This window comes from Mobula birostris, chromosome 13, assembly GCF_030028105.1.
Source record: "Mobula birostris isolate sMobBir1 chromosome 13, sMobBir1.hap1, whole genome shotgun sequence".
Classification (NCBI taxonomy): Eukaryota; Metazoa; Chordata; class Chondrichthyes; order Myliobatiformes; family Myliobatidae; genus Mobula; species Mobula birostris.
Window position 1 is genome coordinate 72,648,328 of NC_092382.1, and position 23,613 is coordinate 72,671,940.

At 46.8% G+C, this 23,613-nt stretch overlaps 1 long non-coding RNA gene and 1 other non-coding gene across 2 annotated transcripts; both read right to left on the bottom strand.

Moving 5' to 3' along the window:
• Positions 1-3,106: 3,106 nt before the first annotated feature.
• Positions 3,107-3,179, bottom strand: trnav-cac (transfer RNA valine (anticodon CAC)). The gene has a single exon. It is a non-coding gene; the product is annotated as a tRNA-Val (tRNA).
• A 4,722-nt stretch (positions 3,180-7,901) lies between these two features.
• On the bottom strand, positions 7,902-21,491 carry LOC140207686 (uncharacterized). Its single transcript, XR_011888620.1, has 4 exons — positions 21,334-21,491; positions 15,519-15,729; positions 8,598-8,764; positions 7,902-8,476 (listed from the first exon to the last, which is right to left on the bottom strand). It is a non-coding gene; the product is annotated as an uncharacterized lncRNA (long non-coding RNA).
• Positions 21,492-23,613: the final 2,122 nt, after the last annotated feature.

Here is a 23,613-nt window from a genome sequence, read left to right on the forward strand (position 1 = left end):
ACACATGCCCTTACACTTCCTCCCTTACCACCATTCAGGGCCCCAAACAGTCCTTCCAGGTGAGGCAACACTTCACCTGTGAGTCGATTGGGGTGATATACTGCGTCCGGTGCTCCCGATGTGGCCTTTTATATATTGGCGAGACCCGAACGCAGACTGGGAGACCGCTTTGCTGAACATCTACGCTCTGTCCGCCAGAGAAAACAGGATCTCCCAGTGGCCACACATTTTAATTCCACATCAACTTCCACTGATGCCCCACCTCCCCCTCGTACCCCATCCATTATTTATTTTTATACACAATTTCTTTCGCTCACTCTCCTTTTCTCCCTCTGTCCCTCTGAGTTTTCCCTTTGCTCATCCTCTGGGTTCTCCCTCCAACCCTTGTTTTTCTCCCCGGACCTCCGTTCCCATGATTCTCTCATATCCCCTTTGCCAATCACCTGTCCATCTCTTGGCTCCATCCCTCCCACTCCTGTCTTCTCCTATCATTTTGGATCTCCCCTTCCCCGTCCCACTTTCAAATCTCTTACTAGCTCTTCCTTCAGTTAGTCCTGACGAAGGGTCTCGGCCTGAAACGTCGACTGTACCTCTTCCTAGAGGTGCTGCCTGGCCTGCTGCGTTTACCAGCAACTTTTATGTGTGTTGCAAGAAAAAAAGGATACGCTACAGAGGCGTTCTTCTTGATACAAATGTAATCCCTGTTTTTCCGTCTTTGTATCATCCGTTTCTGCTTGGTCTCCGCCTGTACTACTGAAATCCCCCATTTCCATCTTTTTGCTTATCAGATCAGTCCTTTAAGTTTCAATTTCTTCCAGTCAAACTGTATGGCTACATTCTCCTAAATCTGTGACCCTGGCTATTTATTTTGTCGTTTCCAACTGAAACTCGTTCTAATGGCCCGGCCAGGTCAGCTAAACAGTGTCCCCAGACCACCAGGTCGCAGTCTGTTCCTTCTAAAGCCTGTTACTTTTCACATCTCTTATCTGAAATGGTCTCAGATTTGCCAGATCATCAGAAAATAAAACATTTGTTTTTACTGATTTGCATATTATTGTGCCTTCTGGAGAACACGTTCTATCTATCGGTCTGTCTATCTGTCTATCTATCTATCTATCTATTCTATCCACTGGAGATACCTGCATGTGCCGGTTGTAAGGTGTCAGAGCGAGTAGACTTGACAGACAGACAGAAGCTCGGGAGAGTTCCTTAGTAAGCTATTTTGGGGAAGCTCATATGTGAAATGCGTGGGACGTTTAATTTCAGTCTGACCTGAACATGACAACCCCATCATTGCAGGGACCAGAATGGCGAACATTCATTGCTTTCCCTTTGCTGCAAATACCGTATAAGATTTTTTTGTCAGATACGTGGGGCCGCCATTTATTACAATGTTTAATTTCAGTTCGAAAAAAAAAAAATACAAAATTAATTGCGCTAGCTGGACTTTTCTATTCTGCTCGATGCTTGCTTCAAGAGATGTTTGGATAAGTACACGGATGGGAACGGTACTGAGGTTATGGTCCAGATGAGGGTCAATGAAACGAGGCCACAAGGGCGGACAAGATGGGCCATCGGACCCATTTAGTGTTGTCGTGCTCTATAACTCTGTGAATCCAAATACAATGCAGCATCTGCTTTCCGAACTACCAACTGCACGTCAGTAGGTTCTGAGTCACAGATTGTCATCATTCTGTATTTCCTGCGGATAAGTAGTACTTCACATATCTTTCTGAGCAGTGGACCTGGACTGATCGCTTCATCTTACTCAACTAGTTTGCTTATAACCTACTGAAGCCTCTTGAAAATGTCGTCATATGAAACAGAATCAACTTGTCTCATGAACATGATTGGAAATGTTGCATTAATCACGTTGTTGATATAGATTGGCAACGATTGGGGATCAGCGCGGTTCCAGACACAGTACTTAGAACATAGAATAGTATGGCACAGGACAGGCCCTTCGCACCACAATTTTTGACGAACCTTAAACCCTACCTACCATATAACACCACCTCAAATTCCTCCTAGCGGTCTAGCAGTCTCTTAAATGTCACTAGTGTATCTGCCTGCCGCACTGACTCAGGTAGCGTCTCAAACACACCCTGTCATGTTGCAGACACCAGATCCCCATCTCACAAGCTTCACACCTGTACTCAGTCCATACCCCTCCTACATTGTCGTGCTCTTCGCTTTCTGTAGACCACTCCATGTATTTTGAGTTCAGAATGTTTCTTCTTTGTTTAACTTCTATCGCCTGGTTATCTGGGTTACTGTTGTCTGTTGTCAGCTTGAACCAGTCGTCCCCCTTCAATAAAAAGGCAGTTTTCGCCCAGAGAACTGCCGTCCCCTTTTTTCCCTTCTATTCTCTGTAAGACATGAAATCCGTTGTACGTGAAAATCCCTTGAGATCAGAAGGTTTTGTGAAGCACAAACCCGCCTGTTTGGCATCAACAATCATTCAAAGATGAAGTAACGTAGATCCCGGTTCTTCTCAATTCTGAAAATGGTTGCGAACAACTGAACCTCGTAACGACGTCTGCATGATTTCATGCATTAAATTGCTCCCACATGCTTGACTGATTAGATAGTTACATTAACCTATAGACAGGCTAGCGCTATTGACATCAGCTGATCTGGGGTTGAGAGGGTGAACAGCTTTAGGTTCCTCACATGAATATCACCGAATATCTCAAGTGGTCTGTACGTACCAGCTGTGGAATGAAAAAGAGCCTCTTTCACCTCAAACGGTTGAAGGAGTTTGGTATCTGGTCCCAAATCCTAAGAACTTTCTATAGAGGCACATTTCAGAGCATCCTGACTGCCTTCTCCAAGAGGGAGCGGGAGAGGGAAGACAACGAAAGCGATTTAAAATCCACCAACCTCCTTCTGCTTAAATAGGTTCATGTTCTCCTGCAAATGATGCATAATTTATATTAATTCAACTTAATGTCATTTATCTCTGTCAGGTATGCAATGCAATATGCAGCTGCTTGAAATGCGAATGTTCATGGCATTTACACCTCTGGGTGCCTCTGAAAGTAAAGCTGAACCCAAACTCAACAGTGGAGTCTCATATTCTTCGTAAATTCAGGAGACAAAGCAATGTTTCTGCCCAGGATTAAACTGGGGACCTTCCGCGTGTGAAGCGAACGTGATAACCACTACACCACAGAATCCGTGCAGAGCGGCCAGTGATCTGAGCTGTTGAGAAATGGCACGAACACCCCTTCCCCAGTCCGCCGTCAAGAGGTTGTCTGGAGGAAGACGAGACGGAGTCGGGGCGTGCGGATCAGAAAAAATCGGAGCGGATGGGGATTTTGCGAATTCTTCTGGGTTTCTGGCCTGTAGGGTGACGAATCTCAAGGTTGTATAATGTGTATACGTTAATAATAAATGTACTTTGAACTTTGTATCGTCTCCACTGCAGGTTCCCGTACTTCAATGTAATAATGCCCATTTCTGGTCGGTCTAACTCACATAACCATGTGGTTTACCGGAGAAATCCTGAAGTTCAGCCTATGCCAGGGTTCTGTAAGATGAGCTTTGATTTTGGCCCCCAAGTGTTTGCGACGTGGCGGCACCAAACTTCACTGCACTCTGACCTCGGGTTGGACGGCTTCACTGACCAACTGGAAATTTGCCACACTGATCGCAAGACTATTTTCACTGTTTTAATATCAAGGATAGCAGTTGAAAGTCTTCAAGCTGCATTGGAATTATGATCATTGTATTTTTAATCGACGCCAGCTAATCAGCATTTATTACGTGAATGGAATGTGGAAATAACTCCGCCCAAAACGAGATAAATCCTGCACAGTGGAGTCCCCGGTTCAGTCCTGGGCAGAAGCATATTTGGACTCCAGTGTTTGGGGTGAACTTGAGACTCAACTTGTTAGTTCGCGTTCAAGTTGTTTTTTTTTGTCATTGACATCCAGGGTGTAAATACTATGGACATTCGCCTTTCCAGCGGCAGCACATTATATTTCAAACCTGAGAAAGATAAATTACAGAAAGCTGAATTTAAAAAAAAAAAAATATATATATATATATATATATAATTTACAAGAGAACATGAACAGATATAAACGTAAGCGGGTTCGTAGATGACCGAGATTGCAGGACCCAGAATGCACTTCCTCATCGCACATTTCGGACTCAATGTTCAAATGCTCCACCACACGTTCCAACAAGTATTAAATTTATATGATATATACAGTGACATGCATACAGTACGCTTCTGTGGAGTGTTGGTCAAGGTGCGACATGTAACAGGTAACAGAACTGCTTGCATTTGTAAAGCAAAAATTAAAACATCTTCGGTACTCTCGCTTCCACCGGTGTCCACACGGTGGCGCTCCAGCCCACGAGCTAAATTGAACGGCGCCTTTCAAATTTCTCACCGCAGTCTGTCTCGTCCGTTCTCTTCACCGCGGATTATAAATTAATTAAAGTCAGTGACTGAACCATGTGCCGATACATTTATGGACAGCAGGAAGTGTTACCAGCCAGAATTACTTGTGGGATGATGCCAGCTGTAGAGTAATGGATCACGTCAAATACATCCACCGAGTCCACCCTCACACCGGACAAGCCATCACACTGATATTTCAATAATGCTCATGTTCCAATCCGATCCGTCGGATCGCAAGCAGACCCGGACATCAACGGCCAATTAAACGACCTATTGTGATCGTGAATTATATTGGTTACAACAGCCTTCAGGAACGGAGTGCCAAGTCGATCGCATCAAAGGTCGCAGTGGAGGGAACACATTCGAGCCGGAAGGATCATACCATTGGAAACGAAATCTCAGCACGTCAGTAGAATCGGGGGTGTTGTCCTCTCTTTAACAGAGGATTGCTGAACACGGGACATGTGCAAATTAATATATAGTTCTTTCTTGAATTAATGCATCTTAATTTTGATAGAGAGGTTTGAGATGTCAGTATCTTGATACCATTTACGGTCATTGAGGCTACGATTAATATCTCTTTTGCACACTCACAACACGCTGGAGGAACTCAGCCGGTCGGGCAGCATCGGTGGAAACGAACAGTCAACGTTTCGGGCCGAGACCCTTCGTCAGACCCGAAACGTTGACTGTTCGTTCCACGGATGCTGCCCGACTTGCTGAGTTCCTCCAGCGTGTTGTGCGTGTTGCTTTGACCCCGACATCTGCAGAGTACTTTGTGTTTATAATATCTTTTTTGTTCGCCTGTGCCTGAAACAATTCGCCGATGCAAGTAAACATTGAGTTTAATCGTTAGCACAACGAACCAAGGTGAGGTGCAATTAGCAGGAATTCTGCAGATGCTGGAAATTCAAGCAACACACATCAAAGTTGCTGGTGAACGCAGCAGGCCAGGCAGCATCTCTAGGAAGGGGTACAGTCGACGTTTCAGGCCGAGACCCTTCATCAGGACTAACTGTTATTCCTGACGAAGGGTCTCGGCCTGAAACGTCGACTGTACCCCTTCCTAGAGATGTTGCCTGGCCTGCTGCGTTCACCAGCAACTTTCATGTGTGTTGCTTGAGGTGCAGTTAGAGTGTTTTTGAAACATGGCTTCAGGAAAGGTCTGGTTCGTTGCTTCAGCTTTTAGTTAATTGGATTGAGAAGACTGGAATGTGGGGGACACGTGATGCCTTGATTCAACAAAGAAACCACCTGTTCAGACACGTTCAGCAAAGGGAAGTGAGGCTACGCGTGTTGAACGAAAGAACCAAACAGGGAGAATGCTTGTAGCCCCGCGGGCACATGCCTTTTAGTGAATAAGGGAAGGTCTCCTGCAGCGCTTGTAAGCTCACGCTCTCTTTGCTCAGATCAAAATCAAAGGCGCATCGCCTCAAAGTTACATACAAATAATAAGCAGGGTGTCTTGAAGGCACACAATTAAATGTAACATATCAGTTGAATGCTCAGCTTGAGAAACGCCCAGTCACCTGGGCGTTGCAAGCATTAAAATCACAAGTGCTCTAGTTGAGGCTCGAACTCACAGCCTCGGCATTTCTCCGCCGTGTACTGCCATATAAGTACCGCGCATTAACCGATTGCACCACTAGAGCCCAGCGCTGCAAACACGTGCTTTTAAATATCTAGAAAGAAAATTAGAAGGAATTCATATATCATAGATCATACAGCATTGAAATATACGTGAAAGGCCGTTTGGCCCACAATGGATTACCGTACTAAGTAAAAAACAAGTCAAAAACATTCAAACTCGAATCCCCCTTTCCCACAATGTCCATATCCCTCGATTTCCTTACATCCATGTGCATATCGAATCATCAAATGTGCATATCAAATACCACCTATAAATTTGTTGATGATGCAAACATTGTTTGTAGAATCTCAGATGGAGACGAGAGGACGTACAGAAACGAAATATGCCAACTGGTGGAGTGGTGTCGCAACAACAACCTTGCGGTGAACGTTAGTAAGACGGAAGAACTGATTGAGGACTTCAGGAAGGATAAGACGAAGTAACACATACCAATGCTCAGAGGGATCAGAAGTGAAGACAGTGAGCAGTTTCAAGGTCATGGATGTCAAGATCCCTGAGGACTTAAGCTGGTCACAACATATCGATGCAGTTGTAAAGAAGGCGAGAAAACGACTAAACTTCATCGGGAGTTTGAAGAGATTTGGTATGTCAACCAATAACTCAAAAACCTCCAGAGATGTGCATTGGAGATCGTGCTGCATCACTGTATTGTATGGAGGGGGCGGGGAGGGGCTACTGCACCGAGCAGAAAGAAGCTGCAGAAGTTGTAAATCCAGTCAGCTCCATTTTGGGTACCAGCCTGCAAATTACCCGGTACATCTTCAGGGAGCGGTGTCTCAGAAAGGTAGCGTCCACTATTAAGGACCACCAGCACCCAGGGCAGGCCCCTTTCTCTCTGTTACCGTCAGACAGCAGGTACAGAAGCCTGAGGGCGCACACTCAGCGATTCAGTAACGCTTCTTCCCCTCTGCCATCGATTTCTAAATGGACATTGAACCCGTGAACACTACCTCACTTTTTAAATATATATTATTTCTGTTTTTTTCCCACGATTTTTAATCAATTTGACATACATATCCTGTAAATGATTGATTGATTGATTGATTTATTAATTATCAACTTTCTTCTTCTATATTATGTGTTGCTTTGAAATGCTGCTGCTAAGTTACAAAATTTCACAACACATTCCGGTGATAATAACCCTGATTCTTTTTTTTTTCTGATTCTGATCTCTTTAAAGCCGCTAATGTTTTTTTTTTCTTTTTACCACCGTACCGGGCAGTGCACTCCAGACATCCAGCACTCAGATTTAAAAAGCTTGACCTTGTCATCTCACTAGAATCTACCTCTTCTCATCTTCAATGCATGGCGTCCGGTATTAGTTACTTCAATCCTGGGAACCCGACACTCCCTGTCTACTCTATCACTTTCTCTCAAACCTGCTAAACCTCTGCTAGATCTCCCCTCGCTTCCCGGTGCTCCAGAGAAAACAAACCATGTTAATACAACCTTTCATAAACGCACATGCCCTCTAATCCAGGTAAACCTCCTCTGAACCCTCTTCATAGTTTCAACATCCTTCTTACAGTAGGGTGACCAGAATTGTATGCAATACCACAGAAATAGCCTACCCTAAGTTTTAGAAATTTGCAACATAACCTCTTCACTTTTGAATTTCATATTTCGACTGACAAAAGCAACTTTTATCTGACAAAAGCAAGGTTGATCGATCAACCGCCTAATTGTTCTTCGTTTTCATCTCAAGAGGGTAAAACTTGAGGTTCAAAGGTATACAACTTTTCTTCTTCTTCGGGTGGAAAATTGTGCTACCTAAAGTTACAATCGATTTGCTAAATGTGATTATAAGAAATAGCAACAAATTGAAATTTTCTGGAACTGATAACTTTCATTGGTATTGGTATGAAACCTTAGTTTCCTTCATGGTGCATTAATAGATACCAGCAATTTTCTTACAAATCTTGAAAGACTGACAGAATTTTGACAGAAACATATATAAGTATCGAAAGTCTCGGGCACATTACAGGCCCTTCGGCCAAAAATGTTTTGCCGACCATGAAACCTACTCCAGAAGTTGCCGAGAATTTAACTACCGCATAGCCCTCTATTTTCCTGAGCTCCATATACCTATCAAAGAGTCTCTTAAAAGATCCTATTGTATCCGCCTCTACCACCTTCGCTGGCAGTGTATTCCACACATCCATTACTCTGTCCAATATTCCCGTTGTCCCTTCTTCCAAGCACCTTAAAACTATGCACCCTCGTGTTAGCCATTTCAATCCTGGGGAAAAGCATCTGACTATCCACATGATCAATGCCTCTCATCATCTTATACACCTCTATCAGGTCACCTCTCATCCTCCGTCGATTCAAGGAGGAAGGCCAAGTTCGTTCAACATAAGGCATGCTCTCCAATCCAGGCAACGTCCTTGCAAATCTCCTCATGTAAAACCCTAAAGAGAAACCACAAATCATTCATCAAAATACACTCCTATCACAAATGATGTAGAGAATTGTAACAACATGCATTTAGCAAAGAATCGCCTCTCGCTTAGATAATTTAAATATACTCACAAAAAGAGCAGGAAAAGATACCGTAAGTGTGTGAAAGGACGTAAAGAACAATCAATATTACAGTGGCTTGCCATTCGACCTTGTTGCTGTTGCTTCCGTAGTTGTTTCAGCTGTAGCACAAACGTCACATGGATCATGTAAAACGGTGGCTGAGGGGCCTTATAATCCTGCGGATGTAACCAGAGAGCTATGGATGGTAATGAACCCCAGAGTAATGTCTCACAACTGAGTAGTTGACATGTAAGTACAGACTTTTTGTTTTATTAAGTGCAATCGTGAACAATAGCCAGATAAGAAATGCTGATCAAGTCAACTAGTTCCCAAAGAGAACTCTGATAGGCCAGTCAGATGGTTCACTGCTGCTCAGCGATAGGAATAGCACAAGGGTCGTTAGCCCCTGTACCCCAGAAACACACCCGAGCGGTGCGGCGGAGGTATGTGCTGTGCATGACCTGATCTGAACGCATCATGTTGACTCATCACAGATCGTGCTCATGGTGGAACAGCTAAGGTCAAAGATGGGGTGATTAGCACTGATGGACAAATTATACCTCTACTACCCCCTAATTTCCATGGAGGAATCTGGCAGGCAATAATTGTCAGTCTAAGTCTTAAAGGGACAGCGGCATCTCACTGTACTCCGGGGAAACTGGAAAGCCGAAACTGGGATGGCAGCCATTTCTCTGTCGGGAGGATGGCAATGGGCGGAGATTCTCACTCAGGGGTGGAGATTCGTGCTCAGAGATGGAGATTTTTAGTCAAAGATGGAGATTCTCGCAGAGGGGTGGAGATTGTTACTCAGAGATGGATATTCTTACTCAGGGATGCAGATTCGTGCTCAGAGCTGGAGATTCTTACTCAAAGGTGGAGATTGTTACTCAGGGGATGCAGGTTGTTACTCGGGGTTGGAGATTGTTACTCGGGGATGGAGATTGTTACTCGGGGATGGAGATTGTTACTCGGAGATGGAGATTAATAGTCGGGGATGGGGATTCTTACTCAAAGGTGGAGATTCTCACAGAGTGGTAGAGATGGTTACTCAGGGGTGGAGATTGTTACTCGGGGATGGAGATTGTTACTCGGGGATGGAGATTGTTACTCGGGGATGCAGATTGTTACTCGGGGATGCAGATTGTTACTCGGGGATTGAGATTGTTACTTGGGGATGGAGATTGTTACTCAGGGATGGCATCAGATACACTACAAGTGCACTCAATAAGCTTGTTTTGTTTTTGTTGGTGGAGCATAAGGGAAACTTAGTGGGTGTACACATAGGCATTTACTCGACATTTATACCCGGCCACTTTCGACAATGTACACCTCATCCTAGAAGAACTCTCACACATTTTTAGGCGTGATTCACCTGCCGTTAGAGCACGTCAAATAATGTCTCAGCTTTACTCCATTCAATGATCGGCCGATTTTGGCCATGGGCATTTGGTAATTTATGGCCCAGTATTTTCTCAGCGTGAGTAACGTGGCAGATATTAGTTGAAGGTCATAAGCAGAAACATAGACCAGTAGAACTCGCCCAGTGAAACAGATCCCATAGGAAGCGAAATAAGCTAACAATCACTCTCGGACCTGCGGCAAGACTGTACGTGTGACTATTGTCAACATGGTTAACCATCACTCTCGGACCTGCGGCAAGACTGTACGTGTGACTATTGTCAACATGGTTAACAATCACTCTCGGACCTGCGGCAAGACTGTACGTGTGTCAATTGTCAACATGAAGAGTGCGGGACGTAGAAAGATGAATTAGACCATGGAGCTTGTGGGGCGTGAAATACTGTCGTTCATCAGGGTTTTATCGCACCGGGGCGAGAAAGGGACTTGGGCTTCTGTTATAAGGTGCGCTGGTAGCGGACCCAAATACAAGACACAGACTCTGAAGTTCTAGAAACAAGCATAGGTTTGTCAAGAAAGCAAGGGAAGAAACGACGCTGGACACTGATACAGGCCCTGGTCGAGACTAAGATTCAGGGCCTGGACTAGGAACCCGGAAGTGGAACTTGGAACAATGATCCTGGACTAGGAACTCGGAACTCCGGAACCAGAGTCTGGACAAGGACACGGAACCTGGTCTTGGTTGGGACTTAGAACCTGGTCTTGACTCGGATCGGAACCCAGCTCCAGGCGAGGACTCGGAACTCGGATCTTGGCAAGGACTCGGGACTAGGATCCTGGCAAAGGCTCGGCACTAGGATCCTGGCAAAGGCTCGGCACTAGGATCTTGGCAAGGACTCAGGACTAGGATCTTGGCAAGGACTCGTGACTAGGATCCTGGTGAAGACTGGGGACTAGGACCTTGGCAAGGACAAGACAAGGAACCTCTAGCGCTGGAAGAAGAAGCTGCGCGGCAGGACGAGGTTCCTCCAGGGCAGGACCAGGCTTTTGTACTCGGTTTGGCTCGGCGCTTGGACTCGGCTTGGTTAGGCTCTTGGGTACGGAGCCCTGGACCCCTTCTAGGACGCAGGGCCAGGAAACTTTCTACGACGCAGGGCCGGAACCCTTAATCGGACGCAGGGCTGGGATCACAGCCGAGGATACGGATGGGGACGATCGAGCACGGGACGAGGATTCTCCAGCACCGGACTTGGCGAGGTACTCTTGGGCTGGGCGAGGTTCCCCTGGGCTGGGCGAGTACCCGGTGCTCAGATTTGTAATGGACTAAAACACTGCGCCTGGACTTGGTCTTGGAACACAGGAACACAGAGCCTTGGACCTGAGCACAGAACAACAGAACACAGACACGGGACCCCTCCTTGGGGAGCACAGGACGTAGTACCGGGACTCGTACACAGAACACGGACGCGAAACACGGGGACACAAGGAGGCAGTTCCAAACTCAACGATAGATAGTTCATTCTCTAGCGTGGCAAGGCTTCGGTCTCAGTCCGGCGGCTGAACTTGATGAGGATGCTGAGAAGGTTGCCAGCAGAGGTTCAGAAAGAAGCAGAAGGGAAGGAAACAGTCCAGCAGGGTATTTGTAGAGATATTTATGTGCCAGCCCAAACTAAAATCAGGTGTCTCAATAAAGGCACAACATAGAACAAGGGAAAACGGGAAAACCCGGATTAATGAGCCGACGGACCGGACTGTGAACTGGAATGTGGACTTCACGGACAAGACCATGACAGGATTCACCATAAAACGAGAGGGCAATTCAGCCGGTGCAAGAACAAAAACCCACAGTTTTTTCCCAATCGAGGCAACAGCAACATTCAATGTGAGGACGAAGTGCCGTTACCTCCATTTATGCTGCTCCTCACTGTGGCAGTGGAGCAGGACGCAGACGGAGATTAAAAACCTGATGTCAGTGGATTCAACATTAAGCAGGAAATCGGGATTAATCGCTTGGACAAGTATTGAGCAGCCCAACTCATTAACCTCGGCCGGCAAATGTGCAATTAAATCGTCGCGTCGTTGCATTTCGTCAGAATGAAACAAAGAAAGTCAACACATTACCCGAACATAGTCTGAAAATTACACTTCCACTAAATCTACGTCCATCGCTTTAGAGAAATTGTTGCAATACTTGTGATGAGATCCTAAGTTATTCATTATAGACTGTGCCTTTAAGAACCCTGCCTATCGGAAAGAGAAAGCTGTACAGCACAAACAACTTGTTACAGAGAGAGGGGGGGGGGCGGTTACTGCACAGTCTGTTTGGGATTTCTGCAAGGATACTGCCAGCTTCTGAGAGCCTACAAAGAGAGAGAGAGAGAGGACGAGCTACTTGATGGACAGCCGGTGCTCAGCGCAACAGTATTTAAACCAGCGTAGTTGCTTGTTTCACAGGACGCACAGAAGAAGGGACGCGTAGACGCACTAAGGTGTTGTGAAATTACCACTGCACTCTCAGGTGCCCACGAGTGTGGGACTGAGGATCGATTAAGTGGTATCGATCTATGTTTATTAGTGCGTGAAAGAGCGACCCTTTGGAGTCTACCGGTGTTTCTAACCCTTGCCTTAGTTGGTAGATTATCACTTGAAGACGGTGCTCTTAAATTGGTCAAGGTTGGCTAACTTGGAAGTTTCAGAGGACGACGGGAAGAATCGACGTCAGCGGCTTACGTGAACAACAAACCACCTCTCTCTCCCCTCAATTCTACTCAACTCAACTCAATAACACCAACTGAACTGACTTCGTTTACCTACTATCGTAAGACAGTATCACTTACCAGCTAAGCTTGAAGAAGTTTGGGTTTTATATTTCCACACCTATATATGCATAAGCTCTGCTAACCTGTTCGATTTAACTAGTTCTATATGACTGCATTGCGGAGATACTAATGAAAATAGTGTCAGTATAGAGCAAAACCAGAGCCCAGGTGTGTTCCATTCCTACTGGTTCTTTAACCCGTTACGGGGTACGTAACGTTCTAAACACATGTACCTCGCTAATACTTTTTGAACTTATGTATGAAGCATCACTTCCTCCTCCGCATCAAGTAGAGGATGACAGTTCCTTCACTGATATCTGCAATGTTCCATGCTCGGCCCTTCCTGGTGAAACCCCTGTGCATCGGCTCCATTGCATTCACAAGAGGAACGTTAAGATCCCTAATCAGACAATTATTACATATGCAATTTTGTTTGCGTTGCTTGGATTTCCAGCATCTGCAGAATTTTCCTTGCTTGTGAAATATTATATATGATTATGTCTTGACCTTTCCGGTCAGTGAAGGCAAACAATCGGAACGTGTTCAACACCACGTTATCAACCGGCATCTGAAAACGTTATTGTTGTTTGAACATCCATTTTCTTGTTCTTCTCTACATCACGAGAACGCCGTCACTCTGTGTGAATCTCCCAGCCCTTGTCATCCATGGAAACTAATTATCCTTGTTTGTCCGTCTCTGACCATCAGACAAACTGATCAATTTCATCGCATATCTGACGAGCTGTTGGAACTCCCTCTTCTCAACACCCTCAGACCCCTCTAAAGGGGCCTGGGCTTCTTTTCATATTATGCCCAATGGGTCTCTAACTACGCAGACAAGGTCCTCCCCCCGGTCAAGTCCACCACATTCCCCCTGTCAGCCGAGGACAGGGGACATTGCCAAAGCAGCAATGCATGCGGTGGATGAGGCCATTCCCTTCCAAGTAGAGGGTGACGCTTCCGACTTCGCACTGGCCGCTAACCTCAACCAGGCAGGAAGACAAGTGGCGTTCTTCTCCTGTACCCTTCAAGGTCCTGAACTTCGGCACTCCGCAGTGGAGAATGTGGCCCAGGCCATAGTGGAAGCTATTAGGCACTGGAAGCACTATCTCGCCGGCAAAAGGTTCACCCTGCTGACTGACCAGCGCTGAGTCGCATTCATGTTTAATAACCAACAGCGGGGCAAAATCAAAAATGTTAAAATTCTGAGGTGGAGAATCGAACTCTTCACCTACCACTATGACACCATGTAGAGGCCTGGGAAGCTCAACGAGCCCTCCGATGCCCTATCCCGGGGAACATGTGCCAGCGCGCAGATCAACCGGCTATACACCCTACATGAAGATCTTTGCCACCCGGGGGTCACCCGGCTTTTCCACTTCGTGAAAGCCCGGAACCTGCATTACTCCCTTGAGGAGATCAGGACGATGACCAGGGACTGCCAAGTCTGCGCAGAGTGCAAACCGCACTTCTACCGACCCGAAAAGGCACAACTCATCAAAGCCACCCGCCCCTTTGAGCGACTGAGTGTTGACTTTAAGGACCCCCTTCCCTCCACCGACCGCAATGTGTACTTCCTTAACGTTATCGACGAGTACTCGCGGTTCACCTTGGCCATCCCCTGCCCCGACACCACTACCACTTCAGTTATAAAAGCCCTGCGTAAGCTCTTCACTCTGTTCGGATACCCATGCTATATCCACAGTGACAGAGGGTCCTTGTTTATGAGTGACGAGCTGCGCCAATACTTACTGGCTAGGAGAATTGTAACTAGTAGAACCACGAGCTATAATCCCCGGGGGAATGGACAGGTAGAGAAGGAGAATGGCACGGTGTGGAAAGACACACTCTTAACCCTTAGATCAAAGGGACTGCCAGTCTCTCGCTGGCAGGAGGTCCTCCCGAAGCACTCCACTCCATCCTCTCCCTGTTATGCACGGCCACCAATGACACCCCTCATGAGCGGTTCTTTCTTTTTCCCAGAAAGTCGACCACTGGGTCCACCCTACCAACTTGGCTGACGTCCCCGGGGCCAGTGCTGCTCCGGAAACATGCGAGGAGCAATAAATACTCCCCGATAGTCGAGAGGGCTCACTTACTTCATGCGAACCCTCAGTATGCCTATGTGGTTTTACGGGAGGACACGGTCTCCATCCGCGACCTGGCGCCCGCAGGAGCAACCGGGCCCCTACCCTGAACACTCTGTAGTGACCATTGACCCCGTACCCAGCGATGTATGTATCCACGAGACACCGCGCACTCCAAGCCCTACACAGGCACCACACGACACTCCCATAGCGGGCGCGACGCACACAGAAGAGGGATTAACAACGCCTAACGTGCTGGCACCTCAGGACAGGCCGGAGCCAGCACAACCGCCGTCACCAATGCAACCACCACTGGTGCTATGTAGATCACAGCAACGGACTCGACAGCCTGATAGACTTGACCTGTAAATATACTTGTTTCAAATATTGTCAGTCACTTCACCCCGCGGAACTCTTTTTTTTAAAAAGGAGGGGTGAATGTGGCAAACCATGTATATATGTTGTAACTGGGTTAACTGTCTGGACACGCCCCTCTACTGACTACCCCTGTGGCTCCTCCCACAGATTCCTGTATAAAGGTGATTTCGCCTTGTCCCTCCCCCTCAATCCGGGGGCAGACACTCATCATGGAGGACGTATTGTACAGCCTTTCAGTATTTTACCAAACTTCAGTTTTTTGGAGTTATTGAAGCTGCTTCACCCACCTGCAATCGGAACAAAACATCATGCCAGCGTCCTGCGTGTCTGTTATGTCCACTGCCTTTGACCAGCCAACCCTCACCAATCTCCCATCGGCTGTCATCGCGACTGATCTTGGACCACCGTTCACTTTCCGCCTTTGGAAGGTTTTCTGCTGTCTTGCATGCGCCACGGCCAACCTCTCGTCTGGTTTTCAGACTCAATCCAATGGTCACACTGGGAGAGATAAACAGGAGTGGGAGTCAAGCCTGCGCTAACTTTACTCTTCCAACCATACGCTCGGGAGCTCACAATTGTTTTGGCCAAATTTCGGCCTCAATGACTACCAGTCTGACTCCACGAGTAGGTCTCCCTTTCAACGAGAGGCAGGAACTGAGCCCCCGCTCCTCGCTGGTTAAGAGATTGACGCAGGAGTCCAAGCTACTGAACAGCTGAGCCAGCGCTACAAGCACTCCTGGGGACGAGCAAGGGCTTCTTTGCTGCGTGCCCAGAGACAACATGCCCGGTTCCTACCAAGAGATGAGGTCTTGTTGGCATCATGGGATCTTTTCCGGAAAGTTGAGAGCCGCAGATTGGCACCGCTCCTCGTGGGATCGTTTTCAGTGGAGAAGGCTGCCAACAAGATGTCATATAGTTTCCGTCTGCCATCATCACTGACGATCCACCAGAGATAACAAGTTCCTAGCTCGAGGTGGTTACTACCATTTCTATGGCCCAAGTCACCCCACCTCCCCTCATCCCCGCTAAGTAGATAGTGCCTTTGTCTATACGGTGTGGTGCCTCCTGGTATGTCGCTGGGTACGTGGTATTGTCCGGTACCGCGGAACGATAGGGAAATGTTGAAGGAGGACATTTTGGGCAAGTTGCTCATCTGAGTTTTCCAGCGGACAGGCTCTGTTGCACTGTGACACACGCCTCCCTATTCCTGGTGAATTTCCTCTGCAGTCTTCGCGAACAATGCATCCATTGAAATAAATCCTATCCGGAACTGAATTGAAAACACTTCAAGAATCCTAGCAGATCACGCAGCAGCTACTGAGAGACTGGCATCGATGTTTCGGCCGAGGCACTTCCATTACAGCATTGACAAAGGGCCATCGATTCACTCCTTCCATGCCGACCAGGTGTCCATCAAGATAGTACCATCGACCTGCATTTGTCCCGCCTGATCTGGGAGACGAATTAACCTGGATATACGTGTTAGTCGCATGGGCGCGGAGGCTGAAGGCCTCTTTCCCCGCTGTAAGAATGAATAACTCAGACTTCCCTACCCTGCGCTTAATCCATCACGTCTCTTAAACCTCTGTGAGTACAGGACGACAAAGGAGGTAGTGTTCGCTCTCTAAAAGAGCAGTAAAGTGGATAATTAACCAAACCGTGACAGGGTTGTGCTGCAGAATATTGATAGCGTCAGAGGATGAGATTACTGGGGACGTGACCAACATACTTGTGTTATCTCTAGGCACAAGCAGATCAGAAATAAGACGATGATCAATGTTATTCCATTATTTAATCGGAATGGATAATCCCGGAAAACAATAGACTCGCTGGCCTCACGTCTGCTGTACGCAAGTTACTGGAGAGGATCCTTCAGGATAGGATGCAGAGTTGTTGAAGACTACTCACATAAGCAGACAAGTTGGCTCTTCCGAACTGTGACGATATGTTTACTGGCTAGTGTAATCGACCTGCACCAGCACTGGATCCGATTATAGCCCTCGCATCCATGCACCTATCCGTGTCTCTTAAACGCTGCAACTGAATCTGCATCCACCACTTGCTCTGGAAACTATTTCGACACTCACACTGACTTCTGAGTGAAGTGTGATCAAATCTGTGGAATTCTCTGCCACAGGAAACAGTTGAGGCCAGTTCATTGGCTATATTTAAGAGGAAGTTAGATATGGCCCTTGTGGCTAAAGGGATCAGGGGGTATGGAGGGAAGGCTGGTACAGGGTTCTGAGTTGGATAATCAGCCATGATCATACTGAATGGCGGTGCAGGCTTGAAGGGCCGAATGGCCTACTCCTGCACCTATTTTCTATGTTTCTATGACTACAGGGTCCTCTGGGAACATGGGGATTCCTGACTGCCTCTGACCACCCCATTAGTAATGCCACCTTTGTAAACAACTTACTCACCGCTCTACAGCTATCTCGAGTCTTGTCTATTATTAAATGTGCGGCCCACACCCGCATGTCCGACCGGGTCACTACAGGCAATGTTTTAGCGGATAAGACAGCCAAAAGTGCGGTCGAACCCTTGGTAGTTGTAGTTCCCTCGGGTTTCCTTCAAGCAACCTTCTGTGACTTAAGCAGAATGGATTTGCTAGACATGCGGGAGGTACATACTTTTCAGGGGGATGCCTCTGAGGAGGAACGCAAACTGTGTCCCAGATGGGATGCCAGAAAGACCCCGATATAGGTTTTTGGATCACCCCAGTGGGACAGGTTTGTGTTCCTGCACAGTTTTTACCAATATTGTACACACCCCAAAAAGGAGGGAAGGGTTGGTAACCTGTACCCTGTACACCAGGTACGTCTCCCTTGACAGGTGAACCTTTTTCACGTCTACAAGTTGATTTTATTGAATTGCCTAGAGTGCATTGCTATAGATACTGCATAGTTATTATAGACTTGTTTAATAGATGGATTGAAGCTGTTCCAACTACCAATAATACTGCTATGACTGTTGTGAAGGTATTATTACAGGAAATAATTCCCAAGTACGGCCTGCCAGAGATGCTGAGCTCTGACAATGGGCCACACTTAGTGGTGAAAGTAAACAAAGGGGTCTGTAACAAACTAGCTATCAAGCAACAATTCCACTGTGTACACCACCCACAGGCCGCTGGCATAGTGGAAACTGCCAATGGCACTCTGAAGAGTAAATTGGCCGAACTAACAGCAGAGACTGGACTCACTTGGTTGAAGCTGGCCCTAATCCACATGAGGGTTACCCCACAGGGGAAAACAGGGTTGTCACCAGCTGAAATCATTTATGGACGGCCCATGAGGACACCCTGGGAACAAAGACCTTGTGTACCATTGCTCCCAGAAAGTCTACCAGCAAAATTGGATATGCATACCCTAGGGGAAGAGATGGGGAAATACATATGCCAACGAACCAAAATTCTCCAAGCATTACATTCACAGGTATGACATGCTTACAAGGAAGAGAACTACCCCGCAGAGAGGAGTGACTATCCCACCATAGAACCTGGGAATTTTGTCCTGATCAAGAACTGGGATTGAGGGAAACTCAGACCTCGGTGGAGAGGACCATATCAGGAGTTACTGACCACTCCCACGGCTGTGAAACTGAAGGGGCAATCTCGGTGGATACATCGAACAGACAACAAACCTGTTACTGAAGGAACTGAGTAGAAGGACTCTCTCGACTAAAGGAAAATGTATTGGTTGATAGTGGTGTTCGTGTTTATGTCTTTGAGAGGGCTCACCCCAGCATCCGGGGGCCCCCATGTTAACACCTTTCTGTCACACAGGTGGAACTAGGGGCCTGCTGGGTTTGTGGTGAAATTCCCCAGCATGGTAAAACTATGGTTCCAATGTCAGTAATGTTACATGCTTAAGGAGATCTGTGTTTTTTGTGAGAATGCGGTAATGGTATTTTGGAGGTCACCTGATGTGATTTTCCCGCCGATGTGAGGTCAGGTGATGACATGTGCCCCGTGACGAAATAAGGGTTGACTCAGGTGACGCAGTGGGGTTTTGAGTTTGTGGATTTCCAGGTAGAACGTGTTGTGCCTCCGTTTCTGTTACGTGTTTGTTTTTGTGACGCAGTTTCATTTTTAAAACAGAAGGTGTGTTCTCTTACAAGATATTGTATTTGAGCTGGGAATTTGTGGCTGGAAGTGCCAATTTACTCAATTCAGACAGTTTTGAAGGAAGAGTGAAGAATTCATCGAAGTGAAGGATCGAGAGAAGTCGGCATCGGTTGGCAGTTTAATAAAGGATCGACCTTTTTGAGTCTTCGTTGGAGAGAACCTGCATTGAGGTAACTCTTGCAATAGCGCAATGAGTTCATGCACAAACGCTCTCTCTCTCTAAAAGGAATTTGAGGTCAGTTGATTTAAATTGTTTATTTTTGGCATCGGGAATCCTGTGGACAGAACCGGCAGTAAAGGTGCGTCGGTGAAGAAATCGTTCTCCAGAGAAGTCTCTCCCAATTGAATGTGTAAAACTGTTGGACTTTCGAAGTTATCGCTTTAAGAACTGTACCTGACTGTATCGTTTTAAGAACTGTTTTCAGCATTTAACACTTTAAGAACCAGAGTCGAGTGGCGAGCTGGTGAACAACTGCGTACCTGTTAACCTCCAGTTAAAGTTTTCCTTTGTCTTTACCTCCTTATCGTTTATACGTGTTTAATAAATGTTTGGTTGTTTTTATAAAACCTGTCTCGGTAAATATTCATTGTTGCCAGTTACGCAACAGTAATCCCACTGAACCAGAGTGAGGAACTCTCAGCCTGGGCTTTCTCAAATAACACCCAGGGAAGTGAGGTGAGGAACTGTGGTCCAGTCAGAGATGACTGTGGCTGTCAGTGTTCTGAGGGATGGTATCTCTCAAACAGAACTTCCTATACTGGGAAACATGCATCCTGGCCATACTTGCAGGTGCCCAGCAGCGGAGAAGCTGAGACTGAGCGATTTTGGATGATTGCTTTTCTCTCCTACGGAGTAGCCAGGAATTCACGAGAGATAATCAATTTGGCTACAGCACTTGAGGAGCTGGCCACAACACTGCAGGGGCTCTGACAGAAACACAGGCCCAAGTAACAGAAATATCCACTGAAATGATTGCAATCCGGCAAACAATCCCACAGAATCGTATGGCTTCAGATTTTATCCTGGCTGAGAAAGGGGGAACCTGTGCTATTATTGACACAGAATGCTGCACCTATATCCCTGATGACTCTACTAACATTACATCCCTCTCCGAGCACACTGCCAAGGAGATTGACAGCATCAAGAAAGTAGGGCAGGATTTACACGGGTCACCAAAGGGTCGAAATGGTGGTCTTCGAAGGCCTGTTCAGTAATATGTGGGGCATTATATTGAATTATGGCCGAATAGTTGTACATATGATTGTTATCATTACCGTTGTTGCTTTCTCTGTAAAAAATTACTGCTTTGTAGATCAAGTAATAATCAAAAGGAGGGAATGATAAAGTATGTAAAAAGGTTAACACTTCGTTAAACAATAGCAGCCTGTTTTTCTTAAAGAAACTGCTGATGATCAACAGATGTGCTGAGCCATGCTGAGCCATATTTCTTCTTGAGGGTCGCTAGCTAGGGTTTCAGGATGCTTATCTCCCTGTGCACTCATGCATAGAGATAGGACAGCTTCAGTCTGTTCCGTGTGTGTAAGCCATTATGACTATTTTGTAATTTGTCTTTAGGGGCTGTCATGTAGTAAATAACTTTGGCTCCAGCCTGTCTTGTGTGGCGGGTATCTGGACGGATATATCTGTGGTGTAAGGGAAATTGTTAGTCAGTTAGTGGATTGGGCGGGAACAGTCATAGACTGAGTAAGCCCCGGGTGCTTGGAATAAAGAGTTTGTACTTAAACGGTCTCTGAGTGACTTTATCTGGATTCGACTTCCACAGAATAGGAGTGGTTTTAAAGGGCTGGGCTGCTGGAAGCACATTACCAGACCTGGAGTGATTGCAGCTGGGTCTGACAGAGGCATAACTGGCTCTTCTGGGCACATTCAGTCTCACCCCAACTGCTTCCTACCTTCTCTTGTATAGATATGTAATGTCTAAAGGACTAGTGTTTGAGTAAATAAGACTCACCAAACTTTCTCCTGACTGAATCACTGGAATCTCCGAGTCAGATGAGTTCTCTCCAGTTGATGCTCTCAATCCTCGGGCTGGTTCACTTGTTGCTGTTCCCTCGTCTTCAGTCGTGGTTTGCTTCCATTTGGGGTTTTTCTTCCAATAAATCTCTCACCGCAGGTCTAACTTTAACATGTAATGAAGCCCATTAACAATAAAAAGGAGAACCAAACATTTCTGCTTCATGTTTCTAAGAACAAAACTCACTGAAATTTAAACGTTGAAGGCAGATATAATGATCTCAGTGAACAATCTTTTATTGTCCCTCACACGTCACAAAACGATATGGGATAAGAAGGAGCCATCAGTCAGTCATGGTAAGACATAAGACACAGGAACAGAATTAGGTGATTCGATCCATCTGGTCTGCCCCATCACTCAACCATAGCTGAGTTTTATTCCAACACCATATTCCTGCCTTCCTCCTGTAACCCTGAAGCTACTTAGCAATCATGAACATATTAATTTCTGTCATAAATATACCCAAATGGCAGCTTCAACCAATCTCTGCGGCAACAAGTTCCACAGATCAGACATATTTTCCCCAAATTTTTTTTCTCATCTGAGTTTTTAAGGGAAGCATCTTTATTCTGAGACTCTACTGCGAGATTACAGACTCTCTATCTAATGGAAACATCCTCTCCATGTCCACTGTATCCAGGCTTTTCAGCATTCGGTGAGTTTACTTAACCATACATCCCCCCCCCCACCACCACCCTCAATATCCCTCTGAACTCCATTGAGCACAGGTCCAGAACCATCAAATGCTCCTCATACATAAAGCTGATCATTGCTGAAATGCCGAGGGGTGATTGGTAAGTTCGTGGCCTAAGGTGGAAGGCGCCAATTTTAGAAAACCTAGCATTTTTCAATTATCTGAAACAGAAATACCACAAAAGTTATTAACTCCAAACTTTCAGCATAATCACTCAAAGAGTTGAACTACACGTGCATGTAACGAGAGCTGTATAACTTTAGGCCTTCTAACTTAGGCCACGAACTTATCAATCGCCCGTCTTACAGCTCCGACACCTAAAAAAATTGCCACTGCACCCCTGCTCCGGCCGTCCGGCAGAATAGTGCTCCTTTCCCAATGCCCTAACCCAGATTTACACAACCATGAGGAAATCTTACTCACCGCCGCCCGAACGGCACACACCGGCAACTGCGCATGCGTTTAGCGGGAGGTTCTCCGCAGCACCTCCGGTGGCCGGAGGTCTGCTCATCCCACCAGTGGCTGGAGGTTCATGCAGCGCCACCGGTGGCCGGAGGTCCATGCCGCGCAACCAGTTGCCGGAGGCCCATGCTGCGCCACCGGTGGCCGGAGATCATTCAGACAGACCTCCTCCGGCAGGCACTGCACAAGGAGGGCATTAAAGTGGGGGGAAGCGTTTCCCTGACCAAAGTTGGGATCCCCGGCATACGTGGCGTAAATGGAAGCAAACCTGTCAAAAAACTCGGGACCGTCCTCGTCTTTCCGAGGTTTACAATTCAATACTCTGATGAGATCCATTGGTTGGGACAAGGCCCTTCTCAGGGTGTCTCCAATGCGTTGGATCTGGTCCGGGCCCTGGGGGAAAGCGGCACTAAAAGCCGCCCAATCTGCATGGCCCCCTTGGGCCTAACGCCATTTCTCCTGTTCCACAGGATTAAGGGCCATGTAACAGAGGCAATAAAGGTCCTGGGGAGCAGCCTGATAGATTCGGATTACGCGTAGTAGGTGATCTATGAACCCTTCGGGATCGGTCTTTTTGTCGGGGGCCCCTTGCATTATCATAGCCATTTCCTGAGGCTTCCAAGGAGTGTATACCTCAATAGTTGGTCCCTGATTATGCTGGCCTGCCTGGGGATTAGGCACAGTCCTAAATGGGAACTGTCGGGTCACGGAGGCCAGTCATTCTCGGACTCATGATCAAAATTAGAGTTGGGCTCTGGATCATCAGGGTCCTGGGGATCTAGGGTGGGACCATGGCCCAACAGTCCGTCAGTTGGGCGAGCCACCGCGTTGCGCTTCGGCTGGGGCTTTGGGACTGGAAGCTGTGTGGTCCGCCAGTGAGTTCGGGTAGCAATATAGTCCGAAAATTGTGGGGTACCTGATCTGCCATCAGTGATAGTCCCGGGAAGTATGGAGGATGCCGGGACGGGGGCCGTCACAGGGGCTGATGTGGGGGTAGGAGAATAGGGGGTGGTTTCGAGACCTGACCTGAAGGATTTGGTAAACCAGGTAGGGGAGGGAGT